At 42.9% G+C, this 14488-nt stretch overlaps 1 protein-coding gene across 2 annotated transcripts in view; it reads right to left on the minus strand.

Moving 5' to 3' along the window:
- Positions 1-14488, minus strand: part of LOC112226774 (GREB1-like protein) — an 81244-nt gene that overhangs the window by 41743 nt on the left and 25013 nt on the right. The window contains exon 1 of one of the 2 annotated variants that reach the window (XM_042308127.1): positions 2389-2685. The exons of the other annotated variant lie outside the window; for it this stretch is intronic. The gene's annotated coding sequence lies outside the window, so the exon portion shown is untranslated. Of the gene's footprint in view, positions 1-2388; positions 2686-14488 lie in introns of those variants that run through there. 2 annotated transcript variants of the gene reach the window in all.

Below are 14488 nucleotides of genomic sequence, written 5' to 3' on the forward strand. Positions count from 1 at the left end.
CCTGCCGCCCCGTTTACCCACTCCTAGATACAAAGTTCCCTTCAAAACGTTGACTGTCACAAGAATGCTCCCTGTCACCATCCTGTAATGCATGGTCCTTGTTGCAGTTTTTGGGACCTAGTGTCCCTAATTTGCCCCTGCCTGAGGTCTGGGGCCCAAGTCCTCGCGCTGGCATTACATGCACACTGATTTGTCCTGTTAACCACATTGAAGTAGTTAACTTTGTGAATGATTAGCCTCACACTGATAGGACTAATCAAACTACAGAGCTACATGGTCAATGGGAGGGACAAGGGGATAAGGGGATAAGGGAGGTCATGCAAATTCCATACCATCCAGGTCAGACAGTGCTAGAACTTTAACCGGAACGCTGCATGAGTTTAGGGAACATTCTCTTTAGTACAGACTGAACATCCAAATCTTCCTTCACTTCTAGATACACGCTTTAAGGGCCCTCTAGGCAGCTAACTCTGCATCCACAGTAATATAACCCATTCTAGGAGACATTCTTATAACACTGGCCTAGACTACAAATCACTCTTAACATAACCCTGTAGCTGTGTCCATGATCACAGGGTCACTATCAACGGCATTGACCCCCCCCCCCCACTTGGCCAGAGTGTTGAAATAGTTTCGTGGCTGCCAAATCAAATGAAGTTTATGTGTCATATGCACAAGAAACACATGGAGTACTCAGTACAATGAAATGCTTACTCTCAACTAAATGTGACAACAATAAGAAAAGGTAAAAAAAAAAAAAAAGTACTAATAGTAACAATAATCTAGGACACTGCAGATGGCCAATGAGATGTGCCTGACTCATCGGAGCCGTAAATCTAGACATACTCAGGCACAGCCTCGGGCGCCTAACGGCTGGGATCCTGTTCTTCTGGTAATGACATTTTAGGGTCCTTTCAGCATGACATGCTGGTAGGGAATTTTGCCTGAGGGGTGTAAGGAGGGAATTTAAGGCGGTGGCCACAGAGGTACACACGCACAAAACGCACACACATAAACACCCACATGTGCACACAGACAGCACTCCGTGCATGCGTATGCATAAAATAGCTAACTCGTTGTTGATGAACGATGCGAAAACAGAGGTCCAATTTTAGAGTGATGTGGATTTAAATTCTAAGAAATGTTAGAGATTTAACTCCAAGAACACTGTGAGCTTAGCCTTGCTCCCACCCCACCCTGTCTTCTCTCTCCCTCCCTCCCTCCCCCTCTCTCCCCCACTCTCTCCCCCACTCCACTCCCCTTTTTTTGTTTCTTCCTTCATCTGCATAATGACGTTACACTCCTGACAATGGAGGGATAGAGGCAGGATAGAGAGGGATTACATCAACTTCCCCTTGGTCACAACCGGTTTCAGACCCACTCTATCACTCCCGGAACCTTTTCTTCAAAGGCATCACTGCAGCGTTGAATTCAGCCAAGGGTTTCACGTTAAGAAATCAAACATGCTACTGTATCCACCTACGTGCACATAGGCACTGGCACAAATAGACGTGTGTGTGTGTGTGTGTGTGTGTGTGTGTGTGTGTGTGTGTGTGTGTGTGTGTGTGTGTGTGTGTGTGAAAAGAGAGGAGGGAAAAGGGAAAGCCGGGGTAGATGCAGAAAAACCTTGACACTGTCCAGGTGATCCTGAACATGCTTTTTCTACAACATAGTGATATAATAGTCTAAAATGATTTAGATCATCCAGAACATGGTAAAAAGACGACCACTGACTATCTGACGACCACTGACTATCTCTTTACTTGATTATTGAAACATTCACACAAGCTTTTGCCAGTCATCATTACTGGCAATAGATCATGATAAAACAGACTACCTTAGTCATTTGAGTAAATGGATTACATATCTTAAGTAAATGGATTACATATCTTATTATTCACAGAAATACAGGAACAATGACTGTAGGCTACACTCCTAGAAAAAAAAAGGTGCTATCTGGGACCGAAAAGGTTTATTTGGCTGTCCCCGTAGGAGAACCCTTTGAAGAACCATTTTGATACCAGGTAGAACCCTATAGGGTTCCATGTAGAACCCATTTCCCCAGAGGGTTCTACATGGAAGCCAAAAGAGTTCTGACTGGGACCAAATAGGGTTTTACCTGGAACCAAAAATAATTATCCTATGGGGACTGCCGAAGATCCCTTTTGGAACCCTTTTTACTACGAGGGTACTGTCAACATTAGAAAACCCATGAATGAGGACGAGAGTACACATCAGTATAGCAGAGGAGAGGGGGATGGGGGTTATGCAAAAAAGGACTAACATTTCCAGGTCCCTTAAATTAGGTGCTAAGAGCTGAGCCATCAACATCATGTTGGTGGAAATCCAGCAAAGTGCCAGAGTAAACAATGTAAAATGCTTCCATACCTTCCAAGGGTTCTCCACCAGCCAGACAGCACTTCGATAACACAAACAACAACATAAACGCTCCAAAACCAAACACTAAATTCCACCATGCAAAAATAAATAAATCACAAAGTCACGAATTATAGTCCATTTGGGTGATAGGTATGTCCTAAGGAAGAGGAAAAGAGTGAGGAAATATCCAAGGAGACGTAGGGCTGATTAATTCTCATCTGGTGTGTCCCCAAGCCATCAGCAGCTTCTTGGTAATTAAACTCCACGACAGTATGGACAGCAAATACTCCTCCTTCCTCCAGTACAGCAGAACCCCTCTCTCTCTGAGTCAAGCACACACACACACACACCCTCCCCCAGTCCCCTTGTCCCTCCCCTATGTTGTGCCATTTGCTGTGTGTGGAGTGAATTCTCTGGGGCCTCATTCATCTTAGCCCCTCTGACCCCCTGTAGTGACAGATGCTCTTGGAGGGCCGTCCTGCCTGGCCAGGAAACAAAGACATTGGGCAACATCCCCTCCTGCCACACGGTCACACCACCCCGACACGCGTGACCATCAGCATTTAACACGCCAACAACACAGGGGGAAACCCTGACTCAGCAGGATGACACACTGGAGAAATGGAACTACTATCCCAATACAGTTCTTAGATTACCAAAGAAGAAGAAACAAATCTAGTCAAAATCGACCCCCCCCCCTTACTCTTTCTTTACTTTCACCCCTGTCTCTCCCTCTCTCTGCCACTCCCTTCCTTTTTATTAGGGCCAATTTAGAGATAGGGCAACCCCAACCACTGGCAAAATAGGGACAAGAAGAATGTCAGGTCAGCTCTGTGCATTTTGTCCCTCTTGGCTAGGCTGGGACCCTGGCCCTACAGAACAGACTACAGGCCTGTGACTGGGTTGGAGACTGGGATGGACCCCTGCCTGTTTTTTTTTTTTTTTTTTTTTACCCCCGCTATAAATACCAAGGGCTCATCTGGCCAAAATAAATAAACTGGGGATCCACCTTCCGCCACCACAAATCAACAGGCGCTGGGTGGACAGATGTCAAGGATTATAGTGTCATTATAGCCTGGCTGGCTGGTCAAATGCCTCGTCATGACTAACACTGGCCCAATGGAGCGCTGGGGTGACAGATTTGACGGAAACTAAGAAATGCATGATATGACTTTAAATCATTTTGGGTTTATTTCGTGAAAATAAATTAAATTACGTCACATCATGGCTAATATACTGTACAGGTAGAGAAGTTTCCCTAAGTGCATAAACAACATAACAGAACACTGTATTTTTTTCAATGATATAGGAACTTTGGAGACTTTTTGGGGACTAATCAATTCACCTTCTCCTCAACAGTGTTTCCCTCACACGGAATGTTCTAACTAGGCTTTTGAACATTTTAGGTTCTCACAACAACACATTTGTAATGTTGAAATCAGATCCCAACCTATTGGCTGAGTATAACCCCCCTCCCTCTACAGATCCACTGCCGATAGAGCAAAGCGTTGTTGTGTGTCAGTGACATTCACATCTCCACTTTCATATGACTTTGAACGCTAAATCTAAGCAGCTAACTGACTGTCAAATCATTCCTTGCACACAGTGCCTGGTTCCCGTTTTGGCTGCAATCACAAAATAGTCTTTGTTAATAATTTACGCTGGCCTCGTCCATGAAGTGACCAGTTAAAAGGTTACTATGCATAAAAACATTTCCCAAACAAGCCTGTCATCCCCATGTCTGGGTCTTGTTTTTCTTTTTCTATGTTTAAGTAAAGTTGCTGAGAATTTCTCAAGCAAACTAAGAAAATTCCCAAGTCAACACACAGCTACTTGGCAGTAGAAAAGACACATTCCACTCCATACTTTGCCACGGACCCTTTTAACACTTTGTCTTCCATTGATATTTGACCTCATGTGGATGTGCCAATGACAACATTATTATTCTCACTCTTAAATCCAACATTAGGGAGACTTAAAACAACCTCAAAAGAGCTACACAATATATTCACGATAACACCATATGTCGTTTGTTTCCTTCACCTGCAACCTTCTATTCAACAGTCCATTCTTAGAAAAATGACAAGCCTGAGTAAGCCAGTCGGTGAGCCATTCATAACAATCTTAACATTACTTTACAAAAATATTGGATTCGGAATATGGATTCATAACATAATTATGTTATCCTGGATCATTCAAGAGAAATGAACAGACGGATGAAACATTAAGTCAGAGGATGTTGATCATGACCATATTGTTTAACTGTAATTCTTTCATTTTCATCTTTGCATAGCCAGGCAAGCCGTGTGACTGACTGACTGCCTTAGTCTTCAGTTCATTACAGCAGATCTAGTCAACAGTTGGTTTAATCTGTCCGTATAACTCTTCTCACCTCCTCACCAATGGTTATAGTATGCCGGCCACAGGCGGTGTGTGAGACCGCTATAAACCGGGGCATTAGCCAATCAGGGCTCCATTACTCCACACCACTCATTCATCATACACACATCGCGCATTCTATGCTGAACGTGGCGGTTCGTGTCCATTGCATTATTATACGACACAGCGTCTGTCTCTCTGTATGGACTCTATAGGCTCCCGGGGGTAGTCCATTTGAAACAGTTGGAGTAAAGAATGAAAGAAAGAGATGACTTGTGCCCTAAGAGGAGACGAGCATTACAGTTAGTAAACATTACAGTTTCCAGTCTGAGGTAAATCAACATATGACCACTCGAAAACTCCCCAAATAAGCTCATTTGGTACAGACCAGCACTAGCAGCAAGTTCAACCTGGGAAGAGGAGTCTCACGGTGTGATTAATCTCCCCCAGCTCCCAGCAGTAGCTCCCTCCCTCCCTGACTTTGACACAGCAGCCACGTTTAAATAGACCCGTTTGAAATGAAGATAATGAGTAAACCCAGCGGTTTCTTTGGCCTCAAAAGAGCCCTGTGTGGGAAAACAAAAGAGCCTGGGTCTGAATGCTGGCCCTGTGGCCCTCCCTCCACCCATCCCTCACCACTGTATTGAGGGCCAGCCAAAGGGCCTGACAAAGGGGAAGTGGCCCTTCCACCCTCCACTGCCACCTGAGGAAAGATGGGTCACGTGACAGGGTGACTAGAGGACAGGGGGAAGGGAGAGGGGGGGGTAGGGGACTGGGGGTCTCCTATCCCCTGTTGTCTTTAGATTCCAAGGGGGACAGGAGATGGTTGCCTCCATTCCTCCTCTTGTCTTCTGGATTCCCAGGGGGAAAGCTGCTTTGTCTTAGCTCAGCACTGACTCAGCTTCATTGGGTTGTATTGAGCACATTGCAGCTTTGACCGACTCCAATGACCGACTCCAATGACCGACTCCAATGACCGACTCATTACACCTGACAGGTGTTGCGAAACTTAATTGATACAAGTATAACATGTTCAAAAGCAAATGTTCAGGAAAAAAATGTAACAATTTGAGACTCAAGGGAACGTGAACCGCACTATTCACTGCGTGCCGAGGTCAAAACATACATTCAGACCTATACATTTAGACCTGATGTAAACTGTGTGGAGAGGGTCATTTTACAACAAAAAAACCCATCAAAATCAAGATGCACTGAAACCGAGTCAATGACTATGGAAGTAAAATGTCAAAGTAGAATTGCGTGAGATGAGGGATCCGTATCAGGTGTGTAGGAGAGAAAGGAGAGCCGAGGTGTTAAACGGGACAGTGTGTCTGAAGACTTACAATAAGAAAACAAACCTGCTGCATGAATAAACAAGATGGCAAAACAACAACAACACAACCCCAATGTGAAAAGTCCCTCGCCGAGCCCCATTGCACCTTCGTCTCTCCCATGTTGGTTACCTCCACGGTGTGAGGTGTGACACTGTCACTTACTAGCCTGGGTGGCAGCTTGTCCCCCTGCTATAATCCCCCCCCCCTTCCCCCCAGGCTGAGCCAAGCCACACAAACAAAAAACAGTGAGCAGCAGCATTCCAGATGAATGCCATAGCTGATGTCGGCAGCAGCAGAACAGAGAAAATAAAAGAGAGCTCAACCAGGCCAGGGCCAGGAAAGTGGAACAAGAGCCTGGGGGCTGTAAGGGTTGTGGGTGGTGGGGTGGATTAGCCAGTGGGGACTATAAAGGGGAGTGAACTAGGGTTTAAGGCCTGTTGTGACAGAGGAGCTGGGGAAGGGCTGATGGGGGGGCTGGGGGGAGGCGGACAAAAGGAGCATTTGGGCAGATGAAGAAGTCATCATCATTAAGCCACTGGAAGTTTACTGTCCAGTTATAAAAGTCATTTCAAAATTAGGAGGTTAGGGGGTGCGTGTGAAAGGAGAGAAGGGCTCAGAGTGCCTGAGAAGGCCTGGGGGCGGGGCAGATGAGAGCTGTGGCCTGTGGTTGTGAGGGACTCTGTGGGACTGGGGGGCCAATTCATTAGGGGCACAGCCCAGCCTTTGTGTTTGCACCAGGTTGATTGGAGTGCTGACCTTGCCTTGCCTCCCAGCCTTCCCTGCACACTCTGCTCTGGCCCAGTGGAGGATGAGTATAAGGGCAAGGCATTTAACCTTCAACTAAATCCCAGCCTCAACCACAGCAGACAAAGGTCAGCATCATTTATTAACAAAGACTTGCTTAAACAGCTGCTATTAGGACACTATAGATGCTATATAAACTGATACACAGAGTTGGAAAACTCTGTCCTGTCTCCTAAGGATTTGTTGCCAGCTCTAATTGAAAAGTCGGTAATTCCTTTGCCTGACAGAAAAATCATTGAAGCTTTTCACACTGTTCACCATAAAGTGGTAGACAGGGCAAATTCTAGGCAGCTAAATCAACAAAAATATTTAAGTTTACAACATTTACTTAGATACACATGGTCTAAAAATTCCTAATCAAAATAGAGGTGTAGGATCTTAATTTGATCACCTTATTGCAGGAAATGTAAAACTTGCAGCGTATTTGAGGTTTAAAAAGGCTTCTAAAGACCTAATTTTCCATTACAAAAAATGTATCAACGCATACAAAAATGCAGATTAATTATAATCCACATTTCCTGTTGCTGCAGGATAGGTTTTCTGCTGTAGTAAACTGGCTCAAATCAAGATTCTTCATCTGTACCACACTTGCCCCATCTTAGTTTTACTATGTTAAAGAGCGACTGCCCCTAAAATGCAACTTCTCATTTTGAAATGGCCCATGTGGCATCGATATGAGTCAGAAAAATGTATTGTAGGGTCAAAATGTACTATAAAGTGTAAATAGGATAATGTTGGTCATAAAGTCAGTCTCGTCCAAAACAGAGATTTGCGAGATGATAGGAAAAAATGATATGTCATGGAATGAAGGTAACCGTAACAGTTTTCCTTGGGTTGGGTTTATTTTAATCCTGCCCACATGCCCACAGCTGGTAGTGTAACAGTTTAGCTTGCGTCCCTCTCCTCACCCCTACATGGGCTCGAACCAGGGACCCTCTGCACACATCGACGACAGCCACCCTCGAAGCATCGTTACCCATCGCTCCACAAAAGCCACGGCCCTTGCAGAGCAAGGGGAACAACTACTTCAAGGTCTCAGAGCGAGTGACGTCACCAATTGAAACGCTATTAGCGCGCACCCCACCTACTAGCTAGCCATTTCACATTGGTTACACCCCCCTTTTGACCTCCTCCTTTTCCACAGCAACCAGTGATCCGGGTCACGGCACCAATGTAACATGCAATGGTCAATTTGGTTGACATTGGATATCCCTATGGGGCTAGTTAGGGACCATCAGTAAATTACACAATGTACATAAGACAATATAAAAAAGGTTAATAGCTCAAAGTTTCAATGACTTAAAAACCTCAAATCAACTATAAATTGTAGTTATTCAAATGCCAATATTGAAAGCATTCAATGAGACAACTAAAATATGTGCAACATCCAATGTCAGGGCTATCCAATGTCCAATGTCAAACCAATTTTGCCAAGGTCGCACACAAGCTGGCTGAAGCTAATTGCTGAAAGAAGTTAGCTAACACTAGCTAGCCTAGGTGACTTTAAGACAATACCTTGATAGACTGTTTCACATTATCTGGAAGGGTGAGTTACTATAACTGTACTGTTTTGCCAGAGAGAATGTACAAACGCTTGCCATGTTTGAACACACACACAAAAGACACCCACACCATGGGGCGGCAGCCTAGTGGTTAGAGCATTGGACTAGCAACCGGAAGGTCATTCTGCCCCTGAACAGGCAGTTAAACCCACTGTTCCTAGGCCGTCATTGAAAATAAGAATTTGTTTTTAACTGACTTGCCTAGTTAAATAAAGGTTAAAAAAATAAAATAATTTACCTCCCTGCCCCAGACAATTCTTGAATCACATGGCTGCTGCATTTCATAATGAAAAACAAGGCCAAATCAGGAAGTTCAGCCCTCTTTAAATGTGGAAAACAAAATACAGAGAACATTTTCACTTAGTGTTGTTCTTTTTAAATTTAATTTGAGGCCTGGAGGACAAACTCAATCAATGTGCGGAATTACTGATAATTGACCATGCTCGCTGAGAAGGCCGAATAAAATTGAAGCCCTGATTGAACCCGCTCTGCATTTTACAACACTGCTCAGCCATGGTTGAACACCAGTCCAACTAGCTGAACAAGAGAAAAGGACATAGAACCTTTGGCCCTTGGAATATTTTACGGAGTTATTCTGAGCTGCCATATTGAAAGTAAACAATAAATTCCAGTTTACCCATCTCTCCTTAGTAATGGTTATTACATAGGCCCGAAAATATACACAAATAAAAAGAGAAACAATTATAATTATAATTCAGAAATGTTCAATTAAATTACAATAATATTTTTCTACATTTTCTTGAAAGGACATGCTTGTTTCCTTTAAGTCTTTCTACTGTCAACAGCTCTACTATAGTAAGCCTACTACTGTAAAAACCAACACTACATGATATGTCAAAGTACTATTGCTGCATAGTACTACATCTACTATATAGTGTTATTAGTAAGACTCAAGTTCTTCACATTTAACCCAAACAAATAAAACAACTTTTTCAATGTTTATTATAATAATTACATACCTCTCCTTCCTGTACAAACTCACTGGTACCTATCTAATCACTCCTCTCACATAACAGAAGACGCCAGGAAAAAATGGAACATAGCTCAGTTACTCACTGTAATGGTTTATGCACCCCGATAGCATCATCACAGCTAGCATCTCCATTTGGGCATCTGGTCAACACCTCACTGCTCATCCCCTCCCTAAACCCTAAACATTTAATGTTCAGTTTGACCAAACCCTGTCCTGGCCTGGCCTTCAATTGCTATTTAGACAGGCCTATTTGTTAAAAGGGGAACTCTGAAGCCATGGATCATGGGTGGAGGGCAATATTATCAAAACACTTAGTCTTATCAGATGACACGAGGGAACAGTAAGGGGTCAAGTTCCATGTCCAGGAACAGGACAGGCTTGGCCTGCAACACACCTCAACCACTAACTGCATTTTGCTATTGTATCTCCTCTGTCAGTCCAGGATAGTTCATGTCAGTATATCGAGTTGCAAACAAAGTGGAGTCTATCAAAGATGTTAAAACATTTGTCACGATTGTTACATTTTTTCTAGTACTGAGCGATTAACCGACATTTAATATTGTTGTGGTTATTAAACAACTAATTGACCGACGTTGATTCAATTACTTGAATTCCATTTAGTTCCGTTTTTTTTTTTGTGAGCCCAAAGCACCATTTCTCTAGAGCAGGTATCCCCAAACTGGGTTACGCGTACCCCCAGGGGTACATGCAATGCTGTCGGGGGTATGCCAAATAAAAATGTGATTCAAATTTGTATTAATAAAAAAAATACATATATATTTTTTTCACATTTTCAAAGAGTCCATTTATATTTTTACAATGACTGCCTAACATTAACCGTTACTCTCTCACAGGAATTCCATTAACGGTCCGTATATAGCAAAACGTAGCCGATGCTCATTCCGTTTGCTCGAAAATTGATAAATGGTTAAAAAAAAGTAAGGCCCACGTCCATAAAGACACATACCAGCAGTACTGCACCTGTCGACGACAAGCACATCAATGCGAGCATCAGTAATTCTACATTTGTTGTTGGCCCAGCTAGCATGGATGCTGACAGTTGTGAATCTGATGCAGCCTAAGAGCTATTGCCCCCTTACCCGGGAAAGCACTGGACAACAAGAGAGGGACCATCGAAGAGGAGCAAATATGATGAGAACTACACTGATTTGGAGTTCACTTATATTGGGAGTAGTGCCTATCCTCAGCCACAGTGTGTTATATGTGCAAAAGTACTCTCACAACTCAATGAAAACTTTACATTTCAAAAATAAGCCACAGGAGTTTTTTGAGCGAGAATAAAGACAACTTCCGATTAGTAAGGCATGTATAAAAGCAACAGATACCATTAATAAGAAGGGACTAGAAGCGTTTTATATGGTATGCTACGGAGTGGCTTGGACAGGCAAGCCCCATACTATTGTGGAGGACTTAATTATTCCTGCTGCCACGGATATGGCTGGGACAATACTGGGGGAAAAGGCCCAAAAAAAACTATACAGACAATGCCTTCATAAAACAACACTGTTTCACGATGTATCAGTGACATGGCAAGAGATGTTTTGAAACAATTACTGCTTCGCATACAAGCCAGTGAATTATATGCACTACAGCTGGATGAGTCAACAGGCCTGGCAGTTGCCAAAGGAATGCCTGACAGCTTGAAAGACATTTTGGACACAACAGTGAAAATGGTTGACTTTGTTAAAGCAAGGTCCCTGAACTCTTGTGTATTTTCTGCACAACGCAATGATATGGGCAGCGACCATGTAGAGCTTTTACAACATACAGCAGTGCGCTGGTTATCATGGGGCAAAGTGTTTACATGTTTTTTGAATTTTCTTTACTGACCATAATTTTCACTTGTCTGACCACTTGCATGATGACGAGTTTCTCACACCTATCTGGGTGATGTTTTTTCTCGCCTGAATGATCTGAATCTAGGATTACAGGGACTCTCCGCAACTATATTCAATGTGCGGGACAAAATTGAGGCTATGATTAAGAAGTTGGAGCTCTTCTCTGTCTGCAGGACAACACAAGTCTTTCCACCATTGTATGACTTTTGTTGTGTGGAAATGAACTCAAGCTTAAGGACAATGTCAAATGTGATATAGCGAAGCATCTGAGTGAGTTGGGTGCGTAATTACGCAGGTACTTTCCCGAAACGGACGACACAAACAACTGGATTCCTTATCCCTTTCATGCCCTGCCTCCAGTCCACTTATCGATATCTGAACGACAGCCTCATCGAAATTGCAACAAGCGGTTCTGTGAAAATTGAATTTAATCAGAAGCCACTGCCACATTTCTGGATTGGGCTGCACTCAGAGTATCCTGCCTTGGCAAATCACGCTGTTAAGACACTGATGCCCTTTGCAACCACATACCTATGTCAGAGTGGATTCTCGGCTCTCACTAGCATGAAAACTAAATACAGGCACAGACTGTGTGTGGAAAATGATTTAAGACAGACTCTCTCCAATACAACCCAACATTGCAGAGTTATGTGCATCCTTTCAAGCACAACCTTCTCATTAACCTGTGGTAAATTATTCACAATATTCAATGAACAAATAACATTTTATATGTAAGATGGAAAAAGAAAAGAAAAAAAAACTCACACTCGTTCTTATGTTTAATGAATGTATTGTACAGTGTGTCAGGCTTACAATGATGGCAAAAAACAACATCTAAGAGTGTGCTGACCCTGGTGCTAGAGGGGGCACGCAGCTGGAGGTAGAATGTTTGAAGGGGTACAGGACTATAAAAAGTTTGGGAACCACTGCTCTAGAGAGAAATCAAATCATTCACTGAAAGAAATCAAGTCAAAAACTATGTGGGACGCTGGGCTGAAGGGAGTTTTTACTAAGCAAATGTTTTTCAGTTTTTTTTTCTCTCCATTTAACCTTTATTTAACCAGGCAAGTCAGTTAAGAACACATTCTTATTTACAATGACAGCCTAGGAACAGCGGGTTAACTGCCTTGTTCACTGGCAGAACGACAGATTTTTACCTTGTCATCTCGGGGATTTTCTCTAGCAACCTTTTGGTTACTGGCCCAACACTCTAACCACTAGGCTACCTGCCGCCCCATGTTTATCCTAGTTCGGCGCAGTAACGTGGTAATTAACTACAATGACCTTATTCCATTGCACCGGTTTTTTCCAGCTCAAACCGATCAGAGAGGAAGAGGCGAAGTGAGATGTTTCACTCTGGTCAAAATCTGTCCAAAATAAGCCCGATGCATTTCTATGGGATTGATTTGTACCTAAAGTTGTCACCTGCCTTCCCGCCTTTAGGAAAATGACTCCCATTGTTGGGGCGGAGACATGAGCATCTCGTCATTATATACAGATCTCTGGACTGATCTTTTTTTTACGCCTGCTATGTGAAGTTAGATAGACACAGACCGTGTGAAAGAGAAATGTAGACAAACTACGAGAGTGACAGAGACAGTTTGTGAAAGTATGCCTAACGACATTGAAGTTAAAGGTAAAATTATATCATCAGACAGCTCTGAAGTATGATAGGCAGGCTAGCTAAATGGCATGACTAAAGACAGTACAGTATGGGGAGCACATAATATTATATGGCCTGGCTAGCTGGCTGAGCAGAGATGAGATCATTACTTTAATAATTATAAAGAATGAAAAATAATAATAATAATAAAAAGTTATACAACACTTAAATATTTTTGTTTCATTGAAATTTCCTATTTTTCTATTGATGTCTACCCATTGTGAACCTGATCATAGACAATGGAATATGTTTTGGCAATTGAATGTGTGCGGCTTAGGAATTTCCATTAAACATCTCTTTAAATCACAGTGACATCATCTTTTCTTAATGCATTTCCTGTTTATAAAAATAATCAAAACCGAAATTAAAAAAAACGTGATTCTTGAAAAGAAAATCAAACAGAACCAATCTCAAAAAGCACAAATCTCTTTTATAAAAAAAAAAATATCAGATCATCTAAATGTAAAAGTATCACTCAAATATCCAGACAACCCCATCCCTATGAAAATTCTCAAAGACTGAGCATCTAACCACTTTTGAACTCGATGAATAAATGCCCATCAAAAAGAGAAAGAAAGAAGAGGACACCTCACTGAATAGGACCCTTCCACCCATTCTTTCTTTCCTCCCCCTGAAGTCCCAAAGCCACCTTGAATTCATTTGAGTGACACATTGACAAAGAACGTCCTTAATGTCCTAAGGAAGGAGCGCTCTACCCCCCCTCCCCCACCCCATTTACTTCCTTGAGGGGCGATCAGCTGTATCTATCATGCCTCTGTTCCTGACCTCCAGGTGCCTCTGCTGCATCAGCACGCACACACACACACACACACACCACTCCCTCCCTCCCGATTAATAATAAGTAGCCATGTTGTCCCTGGTGACAAGGTCCACACTTTAAATCCCATTCCCCCTAGCTGACCACAGCACAGCCAGGACCCACCGTGGTCACAGTGGCAGCAGGGCTTCTCCTCTCTTCTTCTTTTTGTCTTAACGGGACAATGGTGGCCAGGGAGGCCTTTGTCAGGCCCTGACACAAACACAAACCTCACTGATGAGAAAAGTGACAGTAAACCCATTCAGGCATAGTGGCCACTGCTTCAACTGTATTGATCCTGTGGGAGACAGGATATTTTCCCGGCAGATGTGCCAGTCAGGGCTGACAGGAGCTGAGCTGAGGCTCTCTCTGTGGGTCTTGATGTGGATTGAGAGGATAAAGATGGGGCTTAATTAGTTACTAAGCTCTGAAATGGACAAATAAAACACCAGTCGGGATTGGGAATTTTAGATGTGTTGTTGTTGTTCTCATTGATAATGTTACTTATTGTTTCCCTCTTTGCCCCTTTGCAGAGTTTCTAAAATGTTAAATGGATGATACAGTTGGTACAAAATCACTGACTGAAACATCAAAACATGCAGGACTTGAATAACACAGAATGTACTTGTTTTATTAAAACACAATGCAAGACATAAAACAAACTGTACTGTAGATATAACGACGACAACGTGGTTTA

The sequence above is a fragment of the Oncorhynchus tshawytscha genome, linkage group LG28 (genome assembly GCF_018296145.1).
Source record: "Oncorhynchus tshawytscha isolate Ot180627B linkage group LG28, Otsh_v2.0, whole genome shotgun sequence".
NCBI lineage: Eukaryota > Metazoa > Chordata > Actinopteri > Salmoniformes > Salmonidae > Oncorhynchus > Oncorhynchus tshawytscha.